Here is a 16,818-nt window from a genome sequence, read left to right as displayed (position 1 = left end):
CTATTTTAGCCTGTACTTGCAATGTAATGAATTTTAGAATGGTCATTGTATGTGAATACTGTTTTTAAAAATCGGTCATTATTTTTACTTAGTTCCTGCCCTGAGTGTGTTAAAATTAGCTTGCATTTGCACTTTAACAGGGCTTTTTCCCCCGGTGGCCATCTTCCTTGTGCCACACGCTCTCTCGGGTTAGCGCTCCAGTGGCTGCACGCCGTCCTGCCTTGCACAATTATTAATGGCCCAAGAATGAACGCACAGCGGACAGGCGCAGCTGGTGCGCCAAAGGCTTGCACGTCTGCGCTTGTCCGCACCCGACTGGGACCAGGGGCCACGACCCCTGGCCAAAGTAGAACGAATATCTGTAGATACTCTTCTAAGCAGCTTCTGGAGTATTGTAGACCGCAACACCCTGATTGCACTCAATTCAATTTTGAGGATGAGTGCACTAGATGTGCGAGCTGCAAGTTTGCTTTTAATACAGTAACTCACAGGAGGTTGCTGATAGAGTATGTTTTAGTCTAAGTAATGTAAATACTTCTATTCATACTAGCCCACGGATTAATTCCTCACAAAATAACTGCCTTTTGCCCTGTAAGGAATTTACCTTTTTTATATTAACTGTTGATCGCTTCCAAAACATAAGGAGGACATCTTTGATCTTTTAATCACTGAGCAGCCTGCTGCTATTTTCCTCACCGAAACTTGGCTGCATAAGAGCTATGGCCCTGATGTAGCTATAGCATTGCATACACATTATGCCATTGTCAGGAAAGACAGGGAAGTTAAGATAGGTGGAGGCATTGCTGTAATTTATAACAAGTCTTTCGATTGTAAATTCGGAGATGTTCCTGGCATAGGCTGAGAGTCCTTCCTATTCAAACGTATATTGACACCTCAGTTCACCTTGTCAGGTATACTAGTGTACCGGCCCCATGGGCCTTAGGGACCATTGGCTTTGCTGTTTCCCAATCTGGTTGCCCTTCATCTTCTAACTGCGACTAATTTTACCATTTTGGGTGATCTTAACTGACATCTTGATGACCCCGGCTTGTGTAGAAAGTGCTGCACTTATTTCTGATTTAGCAGCTATGAACATGCCGCTTTATAACTCAGGATCTACTCATGTGGCTGGTCAGTTATTGGATCCTATTTTTGCCACTTTACCCAATATCTACTGCCCTCCGGCCCTCCCACTGTGCTGGTTGGATCACTTTGTGGTTGGTTTTTCAATAAAAGTTGCTTCCAGTTCCCACACAGTCGCACTGGGTTGTAAACCCATATCTAGAAACTGGGTAAAACTTGACATTGGAGCTTTAAACAACCTTTTATCTGACAATGCACTGGTCATCAAACAAATTACAACTGCCGATTGAGGGGCAATTCATAATTGGATTTTAAACTTTATAAATGTTTGTCTCCCTCTTTCTAAGAAGAGGGAAAAACAATCACTGCCCTCCTGCCCCTTGGTTTACAGAGAGCCTAAAAAAGGAAAAAATACAGATGTAAAGCTCTAGAGAGACAGTGGAGGAAAAACAATGCTTTTGATGTCAAACTTGCCTATAAAAAAACATCAAGGACTATCAATCCCTTTGCAAAACAATGGCTTTCTCACTATCTCCAATGCCCAGAACTGCTCTAGATTTCTGTTCAAGGTGGTCAAACATCTATCTGGTTCAGAATGCCAGACCACCCCACTTATCCTCAATGACTTGCAATGTGAGGATCTGGCCAATTTTTTTCTGAAGAAAGTTGAAAAAATATATTCTGAACTAGAGGGTGATAAGATTACCTGTGCCGCACAGCAAGATAACACTTACTCTGCTACTGTCAATAGCATAGGTTCGGAGAATCGCAAGAGTACTGAAGCTACCAAAAAATTGGAAACCTGATCCCTTATGGACATGAATTTGTTTAAGAAGCTAATTGACAGCCTAAAATCTGACTCTCTGCGATTTACTCGCCATTTCCGCGCTGAAGCAGCTTGAGTTGTCATCACTCAGGCTAAATATGGAACTGCTTAATGCTTCCTTACAGGAAGATATAGTCCCCTCTGATTGCAAGCATGCAATGCTTCTTCCACTTTTAGAGAAGACTAATGCAGATCCTTCTCAGCTTTCTAATTTTCAGCCAAATTTCCCTGATTTCGGCCTTCTCGAACATTTTTGAGAAACACATTAACTTGCAGTTGTCTCAGTCTGTTGAATCTCACAAATTTTGACATCCCTCACAATCTGGATTTAGAGCAGCAGGCTTTTCTACAGAAACAACTCTTTTAGGAGTCACAGAAATCTTCCAGCTCCACTTGGACAGTGGGAACACAGTGGCCCTTATTTTACTTTACCTCAGTGAGGTTGATATGGTGTCACACCCCGTGTTACTTAAAGCTCTGCAACTTTTGGGCATTGATGGCCCTGCACTCAAATGGATTCATTCCTTTTTGAGAAATCGTACGTTTCAGGTTTTCTCCTCCACGGCTTGCTCAAAAATTCATTCATCCCTGAATGAGGTATCCCAAGGCTCTGCGTTAAGCCCATTACTGTTTAACGTTTATGTTCGGCCTCTGGCGGTGATTGCCCAAGAAGCAGGATTGGCCCTATTTTCTTATGTTGATGACATCCAGATCATCTTCTCTCTCTCCGCAGAGAGGGAATCGTAGTAATCTACTCTTCAGTTTGGTCTGAGGAAAATTGCATCTTGGATGCAGACTAAATCACTAAAACTAAATGGGGAAAACCTGAGGTCCTGATCCTAGGAAAAAAACAGGGCCTCTGGGGTCCTCCGCATTGGCCTTCAGAAATGGGAGACTTAACCCAACCCACTCTTCAAGTTCGCAACTTAGGCTTTACCATAGACTAGCATCCCGTCCCGACGTTGTCCGGGTAGGAAATGCTGCCGGCAAGTAGTATATTGTTTTGTAGGATTTCGTTTAGATAGCATTTCTTATCTGTGACCGGCCTGTGAAACGCTCCGATTCACAGTGCACTGCTGATGCACTTAAGAGTGCGCGTTCAGTAGTGTGTGAACTCGAGTTTCCCTACTTAATTTTTCCTTGCAATATTATATAGGGCAAACTCGACAACATGGCATGAGCACAATTTACATTACAGAAGAACACATTCATTTGTGGTAGGCACGGGGAGACAAAGCGATTTGCCTAGAATAACAGGATGTTGAGCTGATGCCAAGATTCAAACGTAGCTCCCCAGCTCTAAAGTTCACAATTCTAGAACTTGTGGCGGGAGGTGTGTCTAAAAGTGTATGTCGGTGCTGGCCATCAATGAGAGACCTGGGCATTTTTCAAATCGGTGGTGAAAAAATATGAGTATGGGCCCGATTCACAGAATGAACTTAGGACTCAATCCTAAAATTACTACTATTTTGGTATTCACTGAATGCACTTACTTCTTTTAGCATTCACAGAATGAACTTACTACTTTTGGTATTCACAGAAGTTAGGATTTTGTCTTAAGTTTGTCTTAAGACAGACTTAAGACAGACTTAAGACAAAATCCTAACTTAAGTCTGTCTTAAGTCTGTCTTAAGTTTGTCTTAAGTCTGTCTTAAGTTTGTCTTAAGACAAACTTAAGACAAAATCCTAACTTCTGTGAATACCAAAAGTAGTAAGTTCATTCTGTGAATACCAAAAGTAGGAAGAGCATTCTGTGAATACCAAAAGTAGTCAGTGCATTCTGTGAATACTAAAATGGTAGTAAGTTTAGGATTGAGTCTTAAGTTCATTCTGTGAATCGGGCCCTGAGTTGCTGGAGATGTGGGCCGCCGTGCCACCAATGTACTTACCGGGGGAGGGTAAACAACCATTATTCCGCAACTTTCTTTCCGCATACCATCACTCCGCATACATTCATTACGAAAGTACCATGACTCCGCAATGCCATTATAACGCATGGCATTACATTTTATAAGCTTTTACCACGCATACATTTACAACGAAATTTGTTGTAAATGCATGAATGGTAAAAGCATGTTTTTTCTAATGTTTGGATAAGATAAGTATGGTATAGGGGAATATGTTTTGGGGTACTGAGGTATATGTTTTCGGGTGTTTGGGTATTTTAAGGGTTCCGATATAGTTTTGGGTTATGGGGTACAGGGATAGTTTTAGGGTTTAGGGATAGGTATGGGTTTTGGGGTACAGGGGTATTTTTAGGGTTCAGGGCTAGGTTTGGGTTGGGAGGTATAGGGGTATTTTTAGGGTTCAGGGGTAGGTTTGGGTTTTGGGGTAAAGGGGTATTTTAAGGGTTCAGGGCTAGGATAGTGATCAAGACTACTGTGTAGTCGAAACGCGTTTGGCAGCGGCAATAAAGAAACTTTGAAAATCTCACCTGGCGTGGTCGTTTATGGAACGATATATATATATATATATATATATATATATATATATATATATATATATATATATATAAATACACATATATACAAACATATATTTGATGTTTAATAATGTACTTTTACAATGTATATGACTTTACCACACATGCAATTGCGTTATAATGACATGCGTGATAAAGTCATATGCGTTGTAAACGTTTTAGAAATTATGTCTTTGTGGAGTAATAGTCCTGCATTATGAAAATTGCGGAGTGATGGTATGCGGGATGTAGGCCCTGTCCTATGGAACTCTCTTCCTTTGTCATTACGTAGAGGAACAGATTATGGTAAATTTTGCAGATGTTTTAAAAACCTGGTTGTTTAACCAGTAATCTTTAGCTCTGCATTTTCTCTTCTTTCGGGTAGGCCCCGGGGAACCCTTCGGGGTACCAGTACACCTTACAAATTCAAATTCAAACAGGAGGGGTCTGCAATACCTGGCTTTGTCTTTTTTTCTGTAGAGTCATGGCTATTCTTACCTCTCTGTGAGCAATGGATGTTTATTTGGGTGCTCTCCCACACAAAGAGGCGACATGCAGCACAGCTGAACAGCAAGCTGGAAATAATTTCTTTGGTACCTCCAGATGGTCCACTTCAGCCTCAGGATGGTTTAGGGAGGGCTTCCTAATTTTTTTGAGATTTGCTTTTTTTCACAACATTTGCCAATATGCTTGTTAGCATGGGATTCAGGTGGCCCTTGACTTCAAAAAGTTGATTTGTGAGCTGTTGGTGTTTCTTTGTAATTTACACCCAGTTGCATTTTCCACTATCTTGGAGATCCCAACTCACTGGCTTTATAATTGACTATCCCACTACTGCATTGTGATTTCATAGTTGTCTTCTACCTCACAGGTGTCATAATATTTGTGAAACCTGATATGTTGCAAGCAGCGTTATACACTTAATTAAGATATGGATTTTATTGTGTCTTCCAGTCTGCTACTGCTAGGGGATTTTGCTCAGATACTTATAATTATTTGGGTTTTGGTGAATTTGCATAACTTATTTTTACTCAAAAGTTATGGAAAAAAGTTGCTCAATTACTCAATGTGTATCTTACATGACTTTTTCAGGTGATAGATGATGGCTTTGTGCAGACCCAGAACAGAAAAGTTACAAAATGTGCAGACACAGAGATTGGCCCAAGCAGAAACTGGATTGTTAAGCTATAAAATGGCTCCCAGCTAGACACTCTCTATTCAAAACAGCTTCCAGCAGGCAAAAATAATTTTAAAAAACGCATTATGTGAAATGTGAGAATTTTGCACATTTGACATTATGTGAAATTTATAAAATTACTTCGGATTTCACCCAACTAATGAAGACTACGCATCGGCCTAAATGGTGCCTGACACTTCAATAGCTCAGAGCAACGACTAGGCCAAGAAGCACTTGAGCTGAACCATTGTTGTGACCTATGATGAGTTATACCCCTTGGAATGGGGAATAACAGTGCAGAAACCAAATTACTACGTGGAATTCTGCGCAGTAGTCCCTGCTTTTGAGTGGGTGGAGGTGGATGGAGGGATTGGGAAGGTTGGGGAGTCAAAGGGAAGAAAAGTTCTGGCAGGGGGGAAAGTGAATGCTTCCCTGTTGCCAGAGAAAATGCTTGTCAAGGATTGGGAATGAGAATTGTCTGCTGTTGCAGCCAAAGGTTCATGCAATTTTACCAGCCTGAAATTCCAGACAGGAAAATCAGATCTGGTGTTCCCGCACACAGGAAAACTGTGTGTGCAAAACCTGTTACAGTCACGACAGGGCAGAACGGATTTCCAAATGAGAATTCTGCACTGCCAGACACATAATCAGTACTGTACAGGTTCTCTTCATTACACACTGTCATACTCTTTCTCATCCCAGGCCTTGCTAATGAGATGGATTCCAGCAAAGAGAATAGAACTTGCATTTATAAACACTTAAACTCTGTATGAGATAGTTTTCTTGCTCACCAAATAAATGTGATAAAAGAGAAGCTGACCAATTATAGAAGCCTTCCAGGCAAAGGGAAGCTACAGGTGGATAGATGTTTGGTAGGGTGTAAAGACTATGACAAAGAAGACTTGTACTGGAACAACTGGAGATTACCATTAAGCAAGCTACACTTTACATCAATGCTGCTATTTACCTGTCATGTTCTTACTAATCAGGTATTAAGTAAGAGTTGCTCTGGCCTCAGACTATCCCAATACATGAACGTAGTGAACCTGGGCCCCCAGTTACAAAAAAAACAGCAGCTCTGCCGTAACCCCAAATCTGCTCTCCTGTAGCACTCTGAACACCCATTGTGGTTCAAGGTTTTTCTCTTGACTTCAGCCTAAGTAGCCTGTGAGCATTGCAATTGTGAAACGACAGGGCCAGTAAATGTGTTAAATTTCAAGATCGCAATTGAAGATAAGACCTACCACTTTCTGCAAACACAGAAATATTCACATACCATCCATAGTAAAGGAAGTGTTGCAACTAACAAATGCCAAATACTATAAATGAATTAAAGTGGTATGATATAGCAAAAAGTAAGTCAATGTAAAGAGGACCCTGAGTTGAGGGTGACACTTAGACTTTTTTATGCTTCCAAAATAATGTGAATCTGAAGGGCAGTGGTAGATCTCCTCCAACTCCTTACTTACCATCTGGCTCAGGCTGAAGTAATCATTCATGAAGGTGTATGCAGGTATCCTCCAAGATGCAGGAAGGCTAACACCTCAGACAGAAACATTATAAACACCTGGAGGGAGGGAGGGAGGGAGTGTTGACTCACAGCTGCCTAGTTGGGACAGATACTGCTAATGAGGACCATGAATAACAAACAACGTGGATCATTTATGCAGAAATATTTTCAACACAGCAAATAATCACCTAGAATCAACTGAGCAATTGTCCTGTCAGATTTCTCTTTTAGGGGTCTGGGGCTCTTTTTTTTTTTTTTTTTTTTGGAACCTTTATTGGTAGCACATGTAGTTACAGGTATGGGCCTACAACGATCCCGGCCGGCCGCTAAACATAGCTGGAGTAAAGCCATAACTATACGTAGTTCTAGCAGTTCGAAAACCAGGATAAGAAAATAACAGTACGGAGCTTGCAATCTTACACAACAGTTGAAAGTCAGGATTCGAGAGGTTCATTTTTCAAATAGGAAACTGAAGAAGCGTTGCACAATCATACTCAGTCCCCCAATTATGCGCAAAACAGGATATCTGCAAACAGTAGTGATATGAAGGAGTCATCGGGGGGCAAGGTATACAAAACAGGAGAAAGGTAAATACAGCCCCATCGAGTAACAAGTCTAACCCCGCCGCTCAACACCAGACAGATCGCAAAGAGCATGAGTGACGACGACACTGAAAAGGAAAAAAGACTAAAGGGCCATAGAAACAAATATCGATTAAAACCCCACCCCACAACCCCCACCCTGCACACCCGCAGAAGGCCATGGCCTACCCCCCCAGCAGCGTGCCTGTCGCCCTAATAGAGACCCGAAATATAGAAAGATAGAGAAAGAAAGCAAGAAAGTAAGCGGAGGAGGGCCCTCATCATGCCGCCCAGCCCCGCCCTTCACCCCTACACAACGGAAATCACAGGATGGAAATAATACTGTACTGGAGAATAACAAACCCCAAGCATAAGCACGATGAGATATCGATCGAACCGATCCACTGCGCCATCTGTCAATAATATTACCAATTGACCCTTAACACGTCATCCCTGTCCCTGTCTGGCAGTGGCCCCGCCAGAAATCCTCTCGGTAATCAATTTAGAGCACAATCGTGAGGGTCCAGACAGTATGAGCGAGTCTGGCAGGGATGCAGCCATGGAAGAGTACAACAATTCAAGCGCTTCAAGGTACAAACAGCAAAGATCCGACAATATCAACGCCGGTCCCGGGAGCCTCCCGAAGCTCACAAACAACCACGCCATCAAGGAGAGGAAGGTCACACAGTCCAGCCTCCGCATCGACACGACCAGGCCAGTCCAAGAGGAGAAACAGCACTCCAACCCCAGCTGCCAGCCGGACAAATGTCCCAAGGAGACATCCAGACGAGCAATCAAGTCGGCCCGCTCGGGCACGGGAGCCCGATCCTCAAGCGGCCCCCCGGTGCCGCCGCGGAACCGAAATTTCCTCCATGGGCTCAGCAGAAAGTTCACCGGCAGTCCCGTGGAATCGGGGCGTGGCCGCCAAGGACGGTGAAACAACAATGGCGTCAAATCATTCCGCCCAAGTCTCGAGCAAGGCAAAGCATAGTCTCGTGCAAAACTGTTAAGGGAGCCATCACGTCTCGGGAAATGACCTCCTTTGCGTGTGGCGAGCCTCCCGGCCCCATCCGTACATCAGCCGTCCGACTTGGACTCAGGTCGTAATGGAGGGCACCAGCCGCCATCTTGATCCAGCAGGCCCCGTCCCTCTTCCACACTCAGGGACTAGGCCTCACCACGGGGGCGCTACGGTATGCGTCTCCAGGGCAAACAAACTGTGGAGCGGGCCTCAGAAAAGAAAGCCACTAAAAGGCTAAAGTCCCGGCCGGGCCCCGGGAGTCGCCCGCCAATATCGGGGGCAGACCTTGGTTATGTCCGGTCAACAAAGTTTGGGGAGGGGGGCAGAAGTCAAGCGCGCCCTCCGACACTGTGCCACTCCACTGCTCCTCAAGGTCGCCGCAAGCGGACCGGGTCTTCGCCGCCAGAAGCGGTCTTTTACGTCAATGGCACCCACCGGCAGGCCCCTTAATGACAGCAACGGCCGTTGATGTTAGCGCTACGGTCGGAGGCCCCGCCGAGGCAACGCCCCGGTCCCATCACCGCATAGGCCGTGGAGCAGATGGGGACAGTTCTCAGGATCCGCTGCACACCGGAACTCCGGGATCAAATGGTAGGTGTTCGTTTTCCTTCTCCTAGCAAAGTATGCCTTCACGGCTCAGGCTAGACTTCAGGATAGATGCGTGGGGCGAAAGGGCTCACGGAGCTGAGCGACTATGCGGCCATTTCCAATGCCTGCTTGGCTCCTCCCCCGAGACTCGGGTCTGGGGCTCTTGATGGATCATATCAGTCTAGTACAGCCACCAGTCTTCAATGTGCTGAGACTGTATCTTGCAGGTGAGCAGAATGCTTTTACTTTTATGTTATATTGGTATTTGTTGCAACGTCATCCTGTGCTCTGGGGACCCCCCAACCTTTTGCTGACTGATACTGGTGGCAACTGACTGACTGACCCTGGGCTCTGCCTAACCAGGCCCAGGGCTAGTGCTAAGGTGAAAAATACACATTAGATTACAGTTAAAACACCTACATATACTAGGGTACACAATGGCATGGTGGGGTACCCCTGTGATTGGCATGATCTCCCCTATAGCCCCTAGTATATAATAGGGCAGGGGATTGAAGCTACTGAGAAGTCCCTCGTACCCAAGGGCATGGCAGTTTAGAGACCAGCAGCTCTTTTTGCACTTGCATGTGTGCACTGCTGAAGCCTGAGGTCAGTTTAAAAACAGCCCTGGGTGCCAGGACTGCTTTTAAAAAGTAAATTGTGCCCAAACTCAATTTTGGTGTTTGGGGCACTTAAAAATGGATAACCTACAATGTTTTGGCATATTAGGGACCCCCCAGGGTCTCCCCTAGGTATCCCAGGTATTGGGGTTCAGGTATTTATGCCTGAGTGAAATGAAATTTCATGCCCCACATTGTGGTAAAGTGCTGCTCAAATTCAACTTTGATGCTAGGAGCTCTGTGGAGGGAGGATCTGCAATATTTCTCCAGATTCACAACCCCTGAAGTCTCCCTTAGTTGCACTTGGGGTGGGGTTCCTGTAGATATAAGGCAAGTACGTATAAAATATGTTTTTGTAAGTCCTGGTGCTGGAAAAATGGCTCAAGTCATTTTTCCCATTGCAAATCCCCTGTTACATAGGTTAACATGGTAGGAAGTTATTGATTAATAACTCTTGATGGGAGAGGGCTAGAAATACCATTCAAAGACTTCCCAGAATGGTATTAATAAATCAAACAATAGCTTATTGTTGAATTTATCCTAAAGCGTACCTACAAGAAGTTATAAGACTTTCTTGTTTGTAAGTCTAAATTCAGTCTTCCAGGGGTCCGCCCTGATTGGTCAGAGTTAAGTGGATTAGCCGGGTTGTCTTGTGGAGGTGATAAAGAGCCCCTGGGGTTAACAAGCTCTGCTGGCAGGGCAGTGTGCTGTTCCATAGGAATGCCAGGCCAGGGGGAAGATTCGTAAACTATTTTCTTCAAAGAGGAGAGCAGAGAACAGTGTCATTTACAACTCTGAACTTCCCACCTTAGGCAGATGGTAGGCTTAAGGAAGGTATGAGCAGATGCAGGGGGGAGAGTCTAAGTACATTAGCCATCCTAGGGGTGTGTTTTGTCAACTCTTACATCCTTGCTGGAAAATCAGCCATTATGGATTTGGAAGATTTGATGCACTCTGGGGCAAAATAATGCCACACTCTACAGGATGTGGTCATGTCTTGGAGGAGTTACCCTGCTCCCATTTGTCAGAAGTGACCTTCTGCTTGACCCAGTGAACTTGGAATATGTATCTAAGCCCTACAGATCTGCTGCTTGAAACTTACTGAAGCAAAACATGGCCAAGCCGAGAGGTTTTGCTGTGCAAAGATTTCTAAGGCCTTACCTCTGAAAACTGCACCATCTGAAACTACAGGCCTGTGGATTCTTTCACTGAAAAAGAACTAAAGAATGGACTCCCTGAAAGCTACAGGTTAAAAGTGCTCGACTGGAACATCACCAACTAAATCTACTCCTTTGAGAACTACCAGTGGATTTGTAAGAGTTTTGTACCTGTGTATTGTGGGAACTGAAGTCCTCAACTTTCAAGGACCATCTCGGAGCTTCCAGGCCCTCGGACTGAGTTTGATACACTTTGGAAGCCCTTGAGGAACTTCAGGAAGAAGTTCAAGGAGTTTGGGGAACTTTGGAGCAACTTTTGAAAAAAGCTCCCTAGATTGACTGACTCAACCTGACCAGCCAGGCCGCCTGCCTTCAACTGCGAGCTGGCCAAGCCATCCAGGTTCATCCCGCTGAAAGCTCCATAGGTCCAACTTCCCGAGTTTGACCGGGACTAGAAGAAAACTGAAGCCTGTTGGAATTGCATCAGGATTTGTTGAAATTGCATTTTGCTCTCGTCGAGGCATGTTGATGTAGACGTCTGTATTTGGTCTAATTGCAACTTGGTTGTTATTTTGAGTTTCATTTTGAAGTTGAACTTCAGGTTCAAGGGGAATGAGTTCCATAGCATTGTTGCATAGTCCTTCATTCCGTACAGGAGGCTCTTCAAACGTGATGAGTCTTTCTGTTTGAACTTCTTGGATTGTAGCGAGAGGAGGGCGTCTGCTACTTCGGAGTCCATGTGGCCTACTGCTCAGTATCGGCCACATAGTGTGGTTTGATTAAGTTGATTGAGACAAATCTATTCTCCTTTTTCTTGGCAAGATGCGGCAAAAGTACAGTTCTTGTTCCTTGAATTGCTAGGACAGGTACAGGTTTTCTGTAGGATGGTCCACATTCTTTTTTGTCTGCTATTTCTCTCTGACCAGAACCCCGACTCATGGGATCCAGACAGGTCTTGCTGTGACTGCCCTGACTTCCCCAGTGGCGGTCTGTTTCATGTGGATGTGACTTTGTTGTGTCCAGGAATCATTTAGATCCTGTAAAACAGCCAAACGATCATGGATATGAAATGGTTTGTCATCCACCACTGCACCTTCACAATCAAGATCAGGTACCCTCATTCTCGTCCCAAATAGGACTTCGTAATGAGTGACACCCCCTAGAGAACTTCTTGGCTGGTTGTTGAGGGCTCTCTGTACCCCATAGATCCGGCCATAGATCTGGCTACATGAGGAGCATCGAGAGGACCCGCAAAAAAAAGCTCCAGAAAAGTTTCTAAGTCTGCTTGTAGAAAAGGTGACCGGGAGCAACTGCGGACGCCCAGCCGCCTGCCTGTCATCGCGTGCCTGTCTGGTTCCTGGGTTGCCCCGCTGAAGCGAACTTGAAAAATGTTCTAAGTCCGCTCCAGGGAAGTTGACCGGGACCTCGTCACAAGTCAATCTGGTGAGCCCTCACTGAATCCGGACTGACTGGGAGCTTCGAGGGGCCTCGATGAGAAAAGCTCCAGAAAGTTTCCAAGTGTGAAGGTCGAAACTGAGAACGGGACCTGCTGCAAGCTGAATTTGAATATTTTATTAAATCTTTGAAAATTCATATCTCTGGTTCTGTACATTGTTTTTTTGTCGATTGGGTGTCATTTTAAAGATAAAAATATTTCCTATTTTATAAATTGGTGTTGGATTTCTATTATGTGTTGTGTCTTAATTATTTACTGAATTGGTATTTTTAAATGCTTTACATGCCTGCGTTACCAGTGATGCCTGTCTGCTTGCCGCAAGCTACCAAGGGTTGAGAATAGGAATATTTTTTTAAGACCTACACTGAGGCCTACCATGTGTTAGTGGCCTTATTGCCAGTGGCAAACCTACATTTGCCCCTACCATTAACCCACTTTCCAACAGTATTAGAACACCTTCTCTGTGGGGACTTGAGCTTTCCTGTATTTACACGCAAGCTCTGTTTCGGCTTGAACATCATCAGCTTTGAATTCTCTGTATGGGGCCTTGTGACTACTGAAAAGTAGTAAAGTTAAACTTTTTGTCTAAGTTTACCTTTGCGAATCGGGCCCTTTTTTTTTTTTTTCAAAACCAAGTTTATTGAGCATAGGAGTATCAAGAATGTGGTATCTCCACACACCAAGACCACCACAACAACATCAATGCATCTATGACATAGATAAGAAAGGATGAAGTAAATACCAAATAAGCTCAGTTTAGAAATACCCCAGCAGCCTACTCTAACCCCCATCTACACCCTCCCCCCGTACCAAACACTCCCCCCCAACCCCCCACCACACGTGTACAAAAAGGCAACAGAAAAGGAAATGCACAAAGAATAAGCAGGTATAGCGCAGCCAGGGCTTTGCCGCTGCAGGCCAGAAGTGTCCCTGTGATCAAATGTCCTCCTCCTGCTCCGCCGGGGGGTCCAAGGACAGGCCATGGTAGTCGGCCCACCGCTTCCAGATCTTGAAATGTTGGCGCGGGCAGCCCCGCGCCTCAAAGATCGGCTTTTCCAGGCCCATGAAATAATCTAACCCAGCCTTCCATGCAGACAGGGGGGGGCCCTCACAGACTTCCATGCCCGAGCCAGGTCTCGTTTGGCCACCACCAGCCCCAGGATCAACAGGTGACGCTTATATATGTTGCCCCCAACCCCTTCCATAATATGCAGCAGGCCCAGCCGGTGGGTACGAGGAAGATCCCAACCCAGGACCTCAGCCAGGCAACTCCACACGCCCCTCCAGAATCCAGTCAGGCGACCACACGACCACACCGTATGCATTAGGGAGCCAGGCACCTCCCCACAACGCAGGCATTCCGGGGACGCAATCAAGCCAGCCTTCCACAGACGTTCACGCGTATAATAAGCACGGTGCAAGTACTTGAATTGAATCAGGCGGAGCCGGACCGCAATGGCGGTGCCGCGCGGGGACTCCAGCGCCTCCCTCCAATCGTCCTCATCCAGGGCGCCCACGTCCACCTCCCACGCCTCCCGAAGGGAGCGGAGAGTGGAGGAGCAGTGGATAACAAGCGTCTGATAAATCCTAGAGACCTTCCTGTCTCTCAAGTCTCCCATAAACACTTTTGCCTCAATCGGGCTGAACTCCGGCAGGGAGTCGAGGCCGGCAATGCTCGAGGCGAGGGCATGCCGCAGCTGGAGGTAGCGGAAGAACTGGGACTGAGGCATTTGGAACTCCGCGCGGAGTTCCTCGAAGGACTTGAGAGTGGTGCCGGACATGACCTGGCCCAATTGTGTAACTCCAATGGCCTCCCAGCCCTCAAACCCGGCCAGGGCCGCCAGTTCCGGAAGCAGGCCATTGTGCCATAGCGGCGTTTCAGCTGTTAATTTGCCCCACCAACCCATGCGGCGTAGGGATTGCCGCCACACCGCAAATACTACTTTAGTAACCGACGGCAAGCCACGGCGTATGCGAGCCGAATAAAGAATGGTGTGAAGCGTGCGATCACCCATGAGCAGTCGCTCCAGGGCATAGGCCGGATCACCCCTGTCCCCATACCACCATTCATTAAGGACAAGTAGGTGAGACGCTTGGTAGTAGGAGAGGAGGTCCGAGGTGGCCAAGCCACCACAGTACGTGGATAGAAAGCACGTCTTCAAGGCCACCCTGGCTGCACCACCATCCCACAGGAAGCGGCCCAGCACAGAATTAACCTGACGGAACCACTCCACTCCAATAGGGTGTGGGAAGTTTTGGAGTTGGTATAGAAGCCTCGGCAGCGCCACCATCTTGAAGATGGCCGACCTCCCAAAAATAGTGAGCGGCATTCTGGACCAAGTTTTAACATCAGTCTGGACCCGTTCCCACACCGGCAAGACACCACGTGCCCAGGCCACGGCCCGCGAGTCCGAGAGAAAAACGCCCAGATATTTCAGGCCATCTGCCGCCGAATCGGGCCCTTTTTAATGAGGACTTAAACACAATCATCTTCATGGACTATCTCTGCGGGGACTTAAACAGCGCTATAATAACACGCTATCTTTGTGGGGACTTGAACAACACTATTATAACACACTATCTTTGTGGAGACTTGAACAACACTATAATAACACGCTATCTTTGTGGGGACTTGAACATCACTATAGTAACATACCATCTCTGTGGGGAATTGAGGAATAGGACATGTTACAACGCAAACATTTATAACGTATGCCTTTATAACGGGGTTTTTACATCACAACATCCATTACAACGCATGTCATCACAACGGATTCTTAGAAACTACATTTACAATGCATTCAATTACAACGCATAATACTTTTAGAGCAACAGTAGGGTAAGTGTTGGATAGTGTAGGGGTAAAATTTTCTATTCCCACTCCAGTGAGTGCAACAGTAGGGAAAGTTTTGGATAGTGAAGGGGTAAAAATTACTATCCCCACTCCAGTGAGTGCAACAATAGGGTAAGTGTTGGATAGTGTAGGGTTAAAATTGACTATTCCCCATTACTTACCTTATGATGCGTTGTAATGGCATGTGTTGTAGTGACATGCGTTGTAATGTCTGCATTGTAATGGCATGCGATGTAAAGGCAGTTGCGTTGTAATGACTGCATTGTAAATGTAGTGCATTGTAATGACTGCATTGTAATGGTTGTTTCCCGACTTGAGCATTCCTGTAATTAAACACAAGCTCTGTTTCGATTTGAACATCATCAGCTTCACATTCTCTGTATGAGGCTTTGTTAATATTGAAAAGTAGTAAAGTTAGACTTTTGGTCTACGTTTACCTTTGTGAATTGGGCTCTATTTTAATGAGGACTTAAACACAATCATCTTCAGGCACTATCTTTGTGGGGACTTGAACATCACCATGATAACAGACCATCTCTGTGGGGACTTTAACATCACCATGATAACATACCATCACTGTGTGGACTTGTATATCTCTATTATAACACACCATCTCTGTGGGGACTTGCATATTTGTTTGTTTGGCACTTACTTATTGATTCCCCCGGTCCACCGCTGCCCGCAGTTTGAGTGGAGGGAAGCCAATCCCGGCAAGTTGACTCACTTCCGGTCCCCTCAGCGCGATGGTTAGTAGGCTAGTCTGCCGCCAAACCACTATATAAACACCATGCCACCAGTTACGCGCAGCAGACACGCGCAGCGGGCGTGCCAAAGGCAAGCCCGTCTGCGTCCGTCCGCGCCTGCACCGGACTTAGGGCCACCCCCCTGCCGGTTCTATACAAGAGCATCAACCTTACAAGCTTACATATAAACCTGAACATCTAAAAGCCTTTAATAAGTCTTCTCATAAATGCAACCCCATCGACTAAGGCCAATTAAATTACTCCCCCTTTACCTGCCCTACTTGCCCTCTTCTTTTAATGAAAAACCCTCACTTACAATGCCTCATTAAAGACAAACAAAATAAAGTGCCAAAAATTGTTCGATCAGCTCTTATTAATGTAAGATCATTACCGAAACATAAACATGAAATTGCTAATATCATAGAAAACTTGAACTTAGATATCCTTTTTCTCACTGAAACGTGGGAAGACCCTTCCTGTGGACCCGACTTTACCACAGCTTCTCCCGAAGGTTATACAAATACCAGATGTGATAGGCTTTTAAAAAACAGGAGAAGGCATAGCCATAATATATCGTAACAACTACACACTGCGAATAGAGCCCATAGATACTACTTCATGTAAAGCAATTAACTTTACCTTTTTTACCCCCTATTCCAGTTCATTCAGAGGCATTCTCTTATACCGCCCGCCAGGTCCACGCACTACGCTCCTACCATCTTTGAGCCACCTCCTGGAACCCAT

Source organism: Lissotriton vulgaris, chromosome 11 (assembly GCF_964263255.1).
Source record: "Lissotriton vulgaris chromosome 11, aLisVul1.2, whole genome shotgun sequence".
Lineage (NCBI taxonomy): Eukaryota > Metazoa > Chordata > Amphibia > Caudata > Salamandridae > Lissotriton > Lissotriton vulgaris.
This window is presented reverse-complemented; position numbering follows the sequence as displayed.